Consider the following 13,584-nt stretch of genomic DNA (forward strand, 5'->3'; position numbering starts at 1 on the left):
ACTTCCCCCAAGAATGAATGGTACTTATCGTTCTTTTTTCCTTCAGTTTCTTGAATTCCTTCAATTTCCTGATCTTGGCTGTACTTCCTTTATTTTTTGGTAAAATGCTGTTTGCTGCAACAAATGGATTTAAAATGGCCCCTCTTCTTGAGTGAATGGCACGCGACAGTTTGAGGTGATGCAGCCTTTTCCTGCCACAAGAAGAAAACTGAAGGATGGCGGTTACCGGACCTTCTCTTTTTCTCCGTTTGGGATTAGGTGCACTGCAACTTTTTCAAGCTATAAACTGATTGCACCAGCCTGGTTTCTCAATTAGATTTATTTTTTGCTTTGAATAGCATTTTTTTTTGCTTTTGCTCTTCTGTCTGCCTCACCAATTGCACCACTTCCAATTTGGTCAAGTCCCCCATGACTGTGGAGACAACATTGAAGGATGTCTCTTCTAAGAATCCCTCAACATTGCAATCCCTAATTATTGATCTTTCAGGAGTTTTCAGGACTGTATTCGCAATTTTCTCCCAATCGATACTACTTATTAATGAAGGAATTGATGCTCTCTCCTGATCTCTGGGTGCGCCTTTAAATTTTGCTTGCTATATTTTCCCATATTATCTTGTCCCGCAGCCATTTCCCTCACTGCTCCTTCTAGTCACTGAGTTCTTCACTGGTTGCTCCTTCCGTCATGTTTAACCATTGCCACCATCTGTTAATGTTGGTTTTAGTCTGCTACGCTGTAGTTATGGTCCTGGACTTACTGGAGGTGTTACAGTTAGCATGAAATTAAATAAATAATAGGGTTTGCTAACTAGTTACTAACAAATGATGTTCTACGTACAATGATCTCTCTCCATGCTCCGCTATCATGGGATCTAATATCCCTGATGACGTAGACTATGGGGCAATTTTGCGCTTGCATTTGCTGTGCCTGCAAACGGCGAGATCTTATTTTCCGATTTTCTCCGCCCCTCGCCGGTGATGTAACATTTAAATGTATTGGAAAGGATTTCCTGCCGAGCGCCCCCCAGGGAGGGAATTCCGATGATGGTTACAACAGATATTGAAAAACAAGAAGCAGGCGAGGCAAGCCCACTGAGGGCTCAAAGGTAAGTATAGTCCCTGGGGGGAGAGTGACATCCCTGGGCAGTGCCCTGGAATCCTAGCACTGCCCTGACAGTGCCAACCTGGCAATGCCAGGGTGGACCCTATGGGCAGGTCCAATAAGGGGATTCACCTTCTCCTCTGTGTGTGTGGGTGGGGGGGGGGGGGGGGGGGGGGCAGGGCTGGGGGTTTGCCCAGCTGCTTGTGTTGGATGGGGGCAGGGGTTGCCCCGGTGTTTGTTGGGGTGAGGGGGGGGGTGGGAGTTGCATGCGCCAGTACTTGTTTGGTCGGGCAGCGCGGGCTCATTGTGGGGTGCATCCCCAGTGTCCATATGAGGGTTCTTTTTAATGTCAATTGGGGCACCCTTTAAATATCATACCCTGATCTCTGTGGAGCTTGCATTGCCAGGTCCATCAAGCCCCGCCCTGTCAGCGTGACGGTGGAAATCACCCCCCTAGATTTTCTTTGCAGAGTGTCAGAGAATCTGAAGGGAAAGCTTGCCTATCTATTTACTTTTCAACATTAACCCTTTATACTACATTTCAGTATCTGAGGGGTTGCGAATAGAACTGAACATGCAACTACAACCATCTTCCTTTGTGGCAGGTATGACTGCCACCAGTGAAGAGTTGTACCCCTGATTCCCATTGACACTAGTTTTGCTCGAGCTCTTCATGTCACACTCGTGTGAAATGCAGCCTTGATATTAAGGATATGGTTACTCTCACCTCTTGATATAACTATTTTGTTTATATTTGGACCAATGCTGCAATGATATCAGGAGCTGATTGGCCCTGGTGGAACCCAAACTGAGTTTCAGTGAGCAGCTTATTGCTTTGTAGGTGCTGCTTGATAGCACTGTTGACTATGGGCGCAATCTTCCCAAAAGGGAACAAAGTCCCCTAGCGAGTACGTTTAGCCACAGTGCCGAGAAACAAATGGCTATTCATTGCGACTCATGTAGAATAAGGGGCCAGAACGGGGAATGCGTGACCGAGGCTGCACATAGCCCCATTTTGTACAATGGGGAATTCCGTTCGCCAGAACTCCCTGTTGTAGTAAGAGATAGGGACGCCATGTTTTAAAGGTGTCCCAATCTCCGAGGCCCCCAAAAGACTGATCTCATTAACACTACACCCCTGTATGCTTCATCCGATGCCGTGCTTATGTAGTTACATCGTGTACCTTGTGTTGCCCTATTATGTATTTTCTTTCATTTCCTTTTCTTTTCATGTACTTAATGATCTGTTGAGCAGCTCACAGAAAAATACTTTTCACTGTACCTCGTTACACGTGACAATAAACAAATCCAACCCAATCCAATAATATGGGAGGTGCCACCTGGATACCCTGGCAGTGCCAGCTTGGCACCATGGCAGTGCCAAACTGGAACCTTGGCAGTGCCCATGCCAGCTGGCAGTGCCATCTGGGCACCTTGGGAGTGCCAGGCTGTCACCCAGGTGGCACTGCCAGGGCACCACCCTGCCCAAAAGGCATGCAGCTAGGGGCCTCCGATCCTCTTGGAGATCCCCACCAGTGCCATTCCGTCTGGTCCCCGTTTGAGGGAACCAGCACCAAACAGCGCTCGCCCGAGGTCCCTGAGGCAAAGGGATTGAATTGGGAATCTGCACAGTAGAGTAAGGATTACTGCCTCACCCTAATATGCAGATTTACTAAAACATGAGGGGTGGGATTCACCTTGCAACGTCTCGCAAGATTGCGTTGATTCTCACGAGGTGTTGCAAGCCGAGTGTGCTGGGCTGCTTTTCCAGCACAGTGTGGCTGGAGGATAGTGTCCTTTAAGCACAGTAGACTAAACAGCTGGCTTGTAATGCAGAACAATGCCAGCAGCGCAGGTTCAATTCCGCACCGGCCTCCCTGAACAGGTGGCGGAATGTGGCGACTAGGGGCTTTTCACAGTAACTTCATTGAAGCCTACTTGTGACAATAAGCGATTATTATTATCATATGTTCCATAACTTTGTTGACGATTGCGAGTAAACTAGGTCAATTGGCTGAGTTGGATCGGACACATAGCTGGGCATTTTATCACATTGTCGGATAGATGCCAATTTTGTAGCTGTACTGGAGCAGCTTGGCTAGGGGCGCAGCTAGTTCAGAATCACAGCTTTTCAGTATTACTGCTGGAATTTCGTCAGTGTCCATACCTTTTGTGGCATCCAGTGTCTCCAGTTGTTTCTTGATAGAATGTGGAGTGAATTGGATTGGCTGAAGACTGGCATCTGTGATACTGGGAACCTTAGGAAAAGATGATTCAGGTGTTGGATGTGGTATCAATCGAGCAAGCGGTATCAAGTTCTTTTGCTCCTACAACCTCACTCACTGATGGTGGAGCTGAGGAAGGAGAGGTAAACTTGAATCAAGAGAGGTAATTGTGTAAGTTAGGATAGAGGGCTGGATGTTATGACCCTCGCCCGACATATTTGAAGGTGGAGGGTCTTGTAAAATGAAATGGGTGGCCTCCCACTACCTTCCTCACCAGCCCCAACATGTCACCCAAAATACAGTGGGTGGAGAAAGCTTCGGGCAACCTGCCTGCCCTTAGACTGTGTTCCAATTGATAGCTACATAAGGCCTCATTTTGCCTCTGCCTCTCATTTCCCAGTAGCAGGGAAATCGGAGACAAGGCGGGTCACCTGGCAGTTTACATTGTGTGGGAAACCTTTGAGCAAATGGGTGGAGTACATCCTTTGTGGGGTCCCTGTCCCCAATGGAGGCACCCCACCAACCCCCCAATTATATCAGGTCACCCAACCTCCTCCCACCTCAGTGGGGTCAAAAAGCCCTGACTTAATTTTAAGTCCCAGCTCCAGTGGTATGCTGCCTCAGGGAGCATAGAGCCAAAAGTGGCCACCGTTGGATTCTGGCACTGCTGGGATGACAGAGCAATGCCCTAGGATGGGACTAAGCCCTAGATGGGAGCAGATGTCCCACTCTTCTTCTTAAAATCAATATGTTGGGTGACAGAGAACCGGTGGCAGGAAGGAAAGACCTACAGTGCATTTCACGATCTCAGGACCTCTTAAAACACCTTTCAGCATATGCAACACTTATTTTAAAGTGTAGTGACTTATAATTTTGGAAACATGGCAGCTAATGTATGCACAACAAGGTCCCACAAGCAGCTATGTGATAATGATAAGGTAATATGTTTCACTGACATTGCATTTTGTTAAAATTAATTTTTCTGAGATACAAAGCCAGGGCTCAGAATGTGGACAGGTGCGAACCCCTAATCCAGCTCCTTGCCTGCTCCAAAAACCAATTCAAATTCAAATTGAATCCAATTCATGGTGCCCGCAAGACAGACATACCAGATCTGAGCCAAAAGGCAGAGCAGATACTAAACTTGATCTGAGCCAAAAGGCCGAGAAGCGATTCAGTGTCATGGCTGAAGGATAAATATTTACCAGAACAGAGAACAACTCCTATGCTTTCTGTGAAGCAGTGCCATGCGATCTTTTACATCACATCGTGAAGGCAGACATTGCCTCGCTTTAACCTCTGTTCTGAGAGACAGGGCAGCGTTCCCTCAATATTCCATTGGAGCGCAAGTCTAGATTTTATGCTCAAGAGCCTGGAGTGGAATATGAACACCCAAGCTCTGACTCAGTGACAGGAGTGCTACTATGAAACAAGCTGACAGCTATACATGAGTTAGTGGGGGATGCATTGCAAATAGTTCAGTCTTGGCATTGTGAAGATGAAAAGGGAGGGGTTCCATTAAATCTGTGCCCCCACCTAGCTCACTCTGCGGCCTGGGGTCAAGCTAATTCTGTCACCTGTAGTGGCTCCTGTGCCACTGATTATCCATTTCAAGTGAAGCGATGAGAAATCACAGCAGCAGTGATCACAGCACAGCATGGGGGAAATAATTCACTTGTTTCAAAGAAAAAGTCTCCAAGTCCATCGTGCAATCAGCCAGACTGCAATCGATGCACTAGGCTGAGTTGAACATCACATTTCAATGCTACCTCGACTGCTTTAATGTTGGTGGATGGGAGGAACACAGTGGAATTCCTGACATTCAAAGTTGTTAAGATGTTTATGATATAGTCAGATTATAGTCAGGGTACTTGTCAGATATTTCCATTCTTAACACTGAACTTGAAGAATCACTGGGAACTAAATAGCTAACAAAACAAATCCCTGTCACATATTCTGTAACCATCTATCCAGTGACTGATTCAAAACGGGTTCAGAAACTCAGAACCCATTTCGGGTGTCCCCTGCGGTCATCTCCCTCCAATAGAGGTATACCATTTTGGATAGTGTTGGGGAAGATGGCTCACCAGGGGAAGGCAGCAGTAGCCAGGTTCATGGCACCGTGGCTGGCTCTGCTGTACAGAAGGGCGGGAAAAAGAGTGGAAGGGTCATAGGGGATTCAATTGTAAGGGGAGTAGATAGGTGGTTCTGTGGTAGAAAACGAGACTCCCGAATGATATGTTGCCTCCCATGTGCACGGGTCAGGGATGTCTCACATCGACTGCAGAACATTCTGAAGGGGGAGGGTGAACAGCCAGTTGTCGTGGTGCATATAGGCACCAATGATATAGGTAAAAACGGGATGAGGTCCTACAAGCAGAATTCAGGGAGTTAGGAGCCCAGTTAAAAAGTCGGACCTCAGAGGTAGTAATCTCAGGATCGCTACCAGTGCCACGTGGTAGTCAGAGTAGAAATGAAAGAATAGGCAGGATGAATGCGTGGCTTGAGAGATGGTGCAGGAGGGAGGGTTCAGATTTTTGGGACATTGGGACCGGTTCTGGGGAGGTGGGACTGCTACAAATTGGAGAGTCCACACCTGGACCGGACTGGAACCAATGTCCTTGGGGGTGCTTTTGCTAACACTGTTGGGGATGGTTTAAACTAATGTGGCAGGGGGTTGGGGACCAAATGAGGAGGTTAGTGGACAGTAAGGAGGTAGTAACTAAAGCCTGTAAGAAACTAGATCATGAAGTCAGCGTGATTAAGGGGAAGAGTAGGCAGGGAGCAGATGATGAACACAAAGGGTCTGGTGGTCTGAGGTGCATTTGTTTTATTGCAAGAAGTGTAGTAGGTAAGGCAGATGAACTTAGGGCTTGGATTAGTACCTGGGAGTATGATGTTATTGCTATCACTGAGACTTGGTTGAGGGAAGGGCATGATTGGCAACTAAATATCCCAGGATATCGATGCTTCAGGCGGGATAGAGAGGGAGGTAAAAGGGGTGGAGGAGTTGCATTACTGTTCAGACAGGATATCACAGCTGTGCTAAAGGAGGCCACTATGGAGGAATCGAGCAGTGAGGCGATATGGGCAGAGCTCAGAAATAGGAAGGGTGCAGTAACAATGTTGGGGCTGTACTACAGACCTCCCAACAGCGAGTGTGAGATAGAGGTACTGTCGTATTTTATATTTTCCCCGCGTCTTGACTGTGATAGAGAAATTCAAACAGCATTCATTAGGTGAGCAAAACTGAACTTTATTCACTAATTAGAACTGCTAGCAGAAATTGGCTGATACTTGGAAAGTCGGAAGGCAGTCAATTACAAACTGCGGAGTCCGTCCCAAGTCTGCGATAGTACAGAAAAGAAGGCGATTCTTATACATTATAGGATCAAGATAACATGAATACAGCTTGGTCAGGAATTTGATTGAAAGTAAAACATAAGTAATAATCGTTACAATGGCGTCACCTTCTGACCTTTAGGGGACTTGAGTTTCATATCATTTTCTTGTCTTTGTTTTAAGAACTGGACAAACTTGTTTACATACAGGCAGAGACAATTGTTCAGCTTGTTATTTATTGAGACTGCTTCTCGGTTGATGACGAACATTTTGTATTTTGTATCTGTGTCTTAGGTTAAATTCAATTGTACCAAGAAGACTTGACTAGTTTTCCCATCATGCCATTATTTGCTTCACACAATACCGCAGTACAAATATGTAAACAGATTATGGAAAGATGTAGGAGCAACAGGGTGGTGGTGATAGGAGATTTTAATTTTCCCAACGGTGAACAAAGAACAAAGAAAATTACAGCACAGGAACAGGCCCTTCGGTCCTCCCAGCCTGTGCCGACCCAGATCCTTTATCTAAACCTGTCTCCTATTTTCCAAGATCTACTTCCCTCTGTTCCCGCCCGTTCATATATCTGTCTAGATGCATCTTAAATGATGCTATCGTGCCCGCCTCTACCACCTCTGCTGGCAAAGTGTTCCAGGCACCCACCACCCTCTGCGTAAAAAACTTTCCACGCACATCTCCCTTAAACTTTCCCCCTCTCACCTTGAAATCGTGACCCCTTGTAATTGACACCTCCACTCTTGGAAAAAGCTTGTTGCTATCCACCCTGTCCATACCTCTCATAATTTTGTAGACCCAAATCAGGTCCCCCCTCAACCTCCGTCTTTCCAACGAAAACAATCCTAATCTACTCAACCTTTCTTCATAGCTAGCACCCTCCATACCAGGCATCATCCTGGTGAACCTCCTCTGCACCCTCTCTAAAGCATCCACATCCTTCTGGTAATGTGGCGACCAGAACTGCACGCAGTATTCCAAATGTCGCCGAACCAAAGTCCTATACAACTGTAACATGACCTGCCGACTCTTGTACTCAATACCCCGTCCGATGAAGGCAAGCATGCTGTATGCCTACTTGACCACTCTATCAACCTGCGTTGCCACCTTCAGGGTACAATGGACCTGAACTCCCAGATCTCTCTGTACATCCATTTTCCCCAGGACTCTTCCATTGACCATATAGTCTGCTCTTGAATTTAATCTTCCAAAATGCATCACCTCGCATTTGCCTGGATTGAACTCCATCTGCCATTTCTCTGCCCAGCTCTCCAATCTATCTATATTTTGCTGTATTCTCTGACAGTCCTCCTCGCTATCTGCAACTCCACCAATCTTAGTATCATCTGCAAACTTGCTAATCAGACCACCTATACCTTCCTCCAGGTCATTTATGTCTATCACAAACAACAGTGGTCCGAGCACGGATCCTAGTCACCCTTCTCCATTTTGAGACGCTCCCTTCCACCAGTACGCTCTGTCTCCTGTTGCCCAGCCAGTTCTTTATCCATCTAGCTAGTACACCCTGAACCCCATACGACTTCACTTTTTCTATCAACCTGCCATGGGAAACTTTATCAAATGCCTTACTAAAGTCCGTGTTTATGACATCTACAGCCCTTCCCTCATCAATTAACTTTGTCACTTCCTCAAAGAATTCTATTAGGTTTGTAAGACATGACCTTCCCTGCACAAAACCATGCTGCCTATCACTGATAAGTCTATTTTCTTCCAGATGTGAATAGATCCGATTCCTCAGTATCTTCTCCAACAGTTTGCCTACCACTGACGTCAAGCTCACAGGTCTATAATTCCCTGGATCATCCCTGCTACCCTTCTTAAACAAAGGGACAACATTAGCAATTCTCCAGTCCTCCGGGACCTCACCCATGCTCAAGGATGCTGCAAAGATATCTGTTAAGGCCCCAGCTATTTCGACCCTCGCTTCCCTCAGTAACCTGGGATAGATCCCATCCGGTCCTGGGGACTTGTCCACCTTAATGTCTTTTAGAATACCCAAAACTTCCCCCTTCTGCATGACAACTTGACCTAGAGTATTTAAACATCCATCCCTAGCCTCAACATCCGTCCTGCCCTCTCCTTGGTGAATACCGATGCAAAGTACTCATTAAGAATCTTACCCATTTCCTCTGACTCCACGCATAAATTCCCTCTTTTGTCTTTGAGTGGGCCAATCCTTTCTCTAGTTATCCTCTTGCTGCTTATGTATGAATAAAAGGCTTTGGGATTTTCCTTAACCCTGTTTGCTAAAGATATTTCATGGCCCCTTTTAGCCCTCTTGATTCCTCGTTTCAGATTGGTCCTACATTCCCGATATTCTTCCAAAGCTTTGTCTGTCTTCAGTCGACTAGACCTTATGTATGCTTCCTTTTTCCTCTTAGCTAGTCTCACAATTTCACCTGTCATCCATGGTTCCCTAATCTTGCCATTTCTATCCCTCATTTTCACAGGAACATGTCTGTCCTGCACTCTAATGAACCTCTCTTTAAAAGCCTCCCACATATCAAATGTGGATTTACCTTCAAACAGCTGCTCCCATTCCACATTCCCCAAATCATGCAGAATTTTGGTATAGTTGGCCTTCCCCCAATTTAGCACTCTTCCTTTAGGACCACTCTCGTCTTTGTCCATGAGTATTCTAAAACTTACGGAATTGTGATCACTATTGCCAAAGTAATCCCCGACTGAAACTTCAACCACCTGGCCGGGCTCATTCCCCAACACCAGGTCCAGTATGGCCCCTTCCCGAGTTGGACTATTTACATACTGCTCCAGAAAACCCTCCTGGATGCTCCTTACAAATTCTGCTCCATCTAGACCAGGGGTGGGCAAACATTTCCGTGCAAGGGCCACATTCAGAAATTCACAATTCACAAAGGGCCGCATAGTATATTAAGTAAAATAATTACTTCACCCGGTTATGATTCTGGGCGCCCCATATAGAACATAGAACAGTACAGCACAGAACAGGCCCTTCGGCCCTCGACGTTGTGCCGAGCAATGATCACCCTACTCAAGTCAACGTATCCACCCTATACCAGTAAGTAACCCAACAGCCCCCCCCCCCATTAACCTTAAAAAAAAATTAAAAAAAAAAAAAAAAAGAAATTTTTTTTTTTTTTAATGACTTGGTGGGCCGCAGAAATACCTTTGGCGGGCCGCATGCGGCCCGCGGGCCGTAGTTTGCCCACCCCTGATCTAGACCTCTGACATTAAGTGTATCCCACTCAATAAGGAAAGTGCTCCAATTAGCAGCAGCTGGGAGAAATTTAACTCTTCGTGTATTGGCGAGTATTGTGATTGGTAAGTAAAATCTTTATTCCTTTCACTTATTAATTATTTGATAGTATATTTTGTAGTCAGTTAAGGTAAAGTGTAAAAATGGCGGGAGATCCCAGATCCGTGTTATGTTCCTCGTGCTGAATGTGGGAGTTCAGGGACGCGGCCGATGCCCCTGACTCCTTCATGTGCGGGAAGTGTGTCCCGCTGCAGCTCCCGTTAGACCGCATGACGGCTCTATAGCTGCGGATGGACTCACTTTGGAGCATCCGCGATGCTGAGGAGGTCGTGGATAGCACGTTCAGTGAGTTGGTCACACCGCAGATTAGGATTGGTGAGGGAGACAGGGAATGGGTGACCAAAAGGCAGAGAAAGAGCAGGAAGGCAGTGCAGGTGTCTCCTGTGGTCATCTCCCTCCAAAACAGGTATACCGTTTTGGATACTGTTGGGGGAGATGACTCACCAGGGGAAGGCAGTAGTAGCCAGGCTCATGGCACCGTGGCTGGCTCTGCTGCACAGAAGGGCGGGAAAAAGACTGGCAGGGCTATAGTCATAGGGAATTCAATTGTAAGGGGAGTAGACAGGCGTTTCTGTGGTCGAAAACGAGACTCCCGAATGGTATGTTGCCTCCCGGGTGCACGGATCAGGGATGTCTGAGATCGGCTGCAGGACATACTGAAGGGGGAGGGTGAACAGCTAGTTGTCGTGGTGCATATAGGCACCAACGATATAGGTAAAAAACGGGATGAGGTCCTACAATCAGAATTTAGGGAGTTAGGAGATAAGTTAAAAGGTAGGACCTCAAAGGTAGTAATCTCAGGATTGCTACCAGTGCCACGGGACAATCAGAGTAGAAATTCAAGAATAGTCAGAATGAATACGTGGCTTGAGAGATGGTGCAGGAGGGAGGGGTTCAGATTTTTGGGACATTGGAACCGGTTCTGGGGGCGGTGGGACCATTACAAACCGGATGGTCTACACCTGGGCAGGACTGGAACCAATGTCCTAGGGGGTGCTTTTGCTAACACTGTTGGGGAGGTTTTAAACTAATGTGGCAGGGGGATGGTAGCCAGATTAGGAAGTTAGAGTTCAGTAAAGAGGCAGCAACTAAAGCCAGTAAGGTACTAGATAATAAACTCAATGTGACTAAGGGGAAGAGTAGGCATGCTTTCCTTCATCGGAAGGGGTATTGAGTACAAGAGTTGGCAGGTCACGTTACAGTTGTATAAGGTTTGGGTTCGTCCACATTTGGAATACTGCGTACAGTTCTGTTCTCCACATTACCAAAAGGATGTGGATGCTTTGGAGAAGGTGCAGAGGAGGTTCACCAGGATGTTGCCTGGTATGGAGGGTGCTAGCTATGAAGAGAGGTTGAGTAGATTAGGATTATTTTCATTAGAAAGACGGAGGTTGAGGGGGGACCTCATTGAGGTCTACAAAATCATGAGAGGTATTGACAGGGTGGATGGCAAGAAGCTTTTTCCAAGAGTGGGGGACTCAATTACTAGGGGTCACGAGTTCAAGGTGAGAGGGGAAAAGTTTAAGGGAGATATGCGTGGAAAGTTCTTTATGCAGAGGGTGGTGGGTGCCTGGAACGCATTGCCGGCGGAGGTGGTAGAGGCAGGCACAATAGCATCATTTAAGATATATCTAGACAGATACATGAATGGGCAGGGAGCAGAGGGATACAGATCCTTAGAAAATAGGCGACAGTTTTAGATTGAGGATTTGGATCGGCGCAGGCTTGGAGGGCCGAAGGGCCTGTTTCTGTGCTGTAACTTTTCTTTGTTCTTAGTAAAGATCATTGCATGCTGCATTCTAAAATGGTACAGACAGACAACTGGTTGCACACTGTTGGCTAAAATCTGTCATATTTTTCTTGTCTAACCTTATCAGATTCTGTGCTACCGCTACTTTAAAGCTGAGCATGTCTGGCTTTTTTAAAAATATTACATCAAATACCACCCTGTGTTTCAGAGACCAGCTTGCAGCACGGAGGTGTGCCTTGGTCTGCTTGCCAAATAGTCTTTGAGCTGCTGCACTGTCCATTATTTCATTAGGGGGCAATTTTTTCTCTCTTTGTGCTTTGCAAAAAAAAATTATAATGGTGGTCTTTTATGAGCAATTTTGTTACACATGGAAAATTTCTGGCTTTGATGTCTTGTGATGTTTGGTTATTGTGCACTTTAATAAACTGAAACTTCAGAATAAATTTATCTGCTGTTTACTGCTCAGCAATCGTGTTTCTACCACATTATTATCAAACAAAACAAAATCAATGTGGAGGACAGAGGAATTGTGGCAGGTGCCACAATTCATCACAAAAGCCTATTACTACAACCTCTGAAAAATGACTGCTGCCACCACTGAACTTATCCAAATTTTTATTATGAGAAGGACTCCCAGAAGTATGAATTTTTATTTGACCCAAGGAGGCATTCAACCCAACGTGCCTGAGAATCCTAAAAGGTTGTCTCAGTTATTTGCACTTTCCTTATACCCTTTTCAAATATTTATCATCTTTCCATTTAAAAAGTAAATGGCAGGTTGACTAGCAGCCCAGATGAGTGCTCACTCTTTTTTCAAATTCGAGGGGAAAAAAAGTGTGACTGAGATCAATGATCACTCTGAATTTTCTTTGCCTATTTCTTTCAATGGACAGTGCCTTAACAGTTTGTTATACAGCTGTGCACCTCGAAAGGAACATTGGAAAAAACTACTAAAGTTTCTTAAAGTGCCAAGTAATAACCCGAGTAAATTGTTCACAAATATTTAAATACTTGCTCACATATTATTCCAAGTTTGTATTTCCCTTCGGTGTCCAGATATAAATATTCCATGTTAATGTTGGGTACGAATTAACCAAAACATTTCTCAGTGTCATTTCGAGCATGTTTGGCAGGATGTTTCCTGGCGGCTTTTTGTGTGAGATCCACACCGCTTCTCACCCACGCTTGGTCATTTTTTGGGGCCTTGGGGAGTTTCTCCCTGGTCTAGCCCACACATAGAGGGCACGATTTTCCAGCTTCGCTGCACTCCTGCTAGTGAAATGAGGCCAGTGAATAGCGAGAGAGGCCGAAAACGGGAACCGCGCCAGGCGCCAAACAGTTTGCGATGCAATCGGTCTGCTCCTGTGGACAAAATCAGGATCTCACCGTAGCATTGCGAGAAACCAATTATTACCACTTAAGCCCTATTTCCATACAATTAATAGGAGCCACTCCACATCTATCGGCCTCCTGTGATTCATCAGCCTAAGAGTGATATTAAGAAGCGCTGGAAATCTCGTGTCAACTTTTACTTCTTTCTGTCAAAGAACAATGTTGGATAACAGAACAATGCTGTATAATGAGAACTACTTGCTTGAATATATATAAATTGTAATACAGTGGGATTAGGTTTGCTCTGAGCAACGATTGCAGCGGTTCAAGAAGGCAACTCACCACCACCTTCTGAAGGGCAGCTAAGGATAGGCAATTAATGATGGCCTAACCAGTGACGTCTATATCCCGTAAATGAATTTTTAAAAAATCAGCCTTCGTTACATTTGCCCACTTGGCCACAGACCTTATTATAGAATCGTCGAATTATAGAATTACTACA

The 13,584-nt window shown here is 45.7% G+C and overlaps 1 protein-coding gene and 1 non-coding gene across 2 annotated transcripts in view; one reads left to right on the plus strand and one right to left on the minus strand.

Moving 5' to 3' along the window:
- The window catches only part of gpr39 (G protein-coupled receptor 39), a 133,859-nt gene that overhangs the window by 67,073 nt on the left and 53,202 nt on the right, over window positions 1-13,584 (plus strand). The gene's annotated exons all lie outside the window — the stretch shown is intronic.
- LOC119962545 lies at window positions 4,299-4,498 on the minus strand. Its single transcript, XR_005459907.1, has one exon. It is a non-coding gene; the product is annotated as a U2 spliceosomal RNA (small nuclear RNA).

This window comes from Scyliorhinus canicula, chromosome 2 (assembly GCF_902713615.1).
Source record: "Scyliorhinus canicula chromosome 2, sScyCan1.1, whole genome shotgun sequence".
In the NCBI taxonomy this organism is placed as follows: domain Eukaryota; kingdom Metazoa; phylum Chordata; class Chondrichthyes; order Carcharhiniformes; family Scyliorhinidae; genus Scyliorhinus; species Scyliorhinus canicula.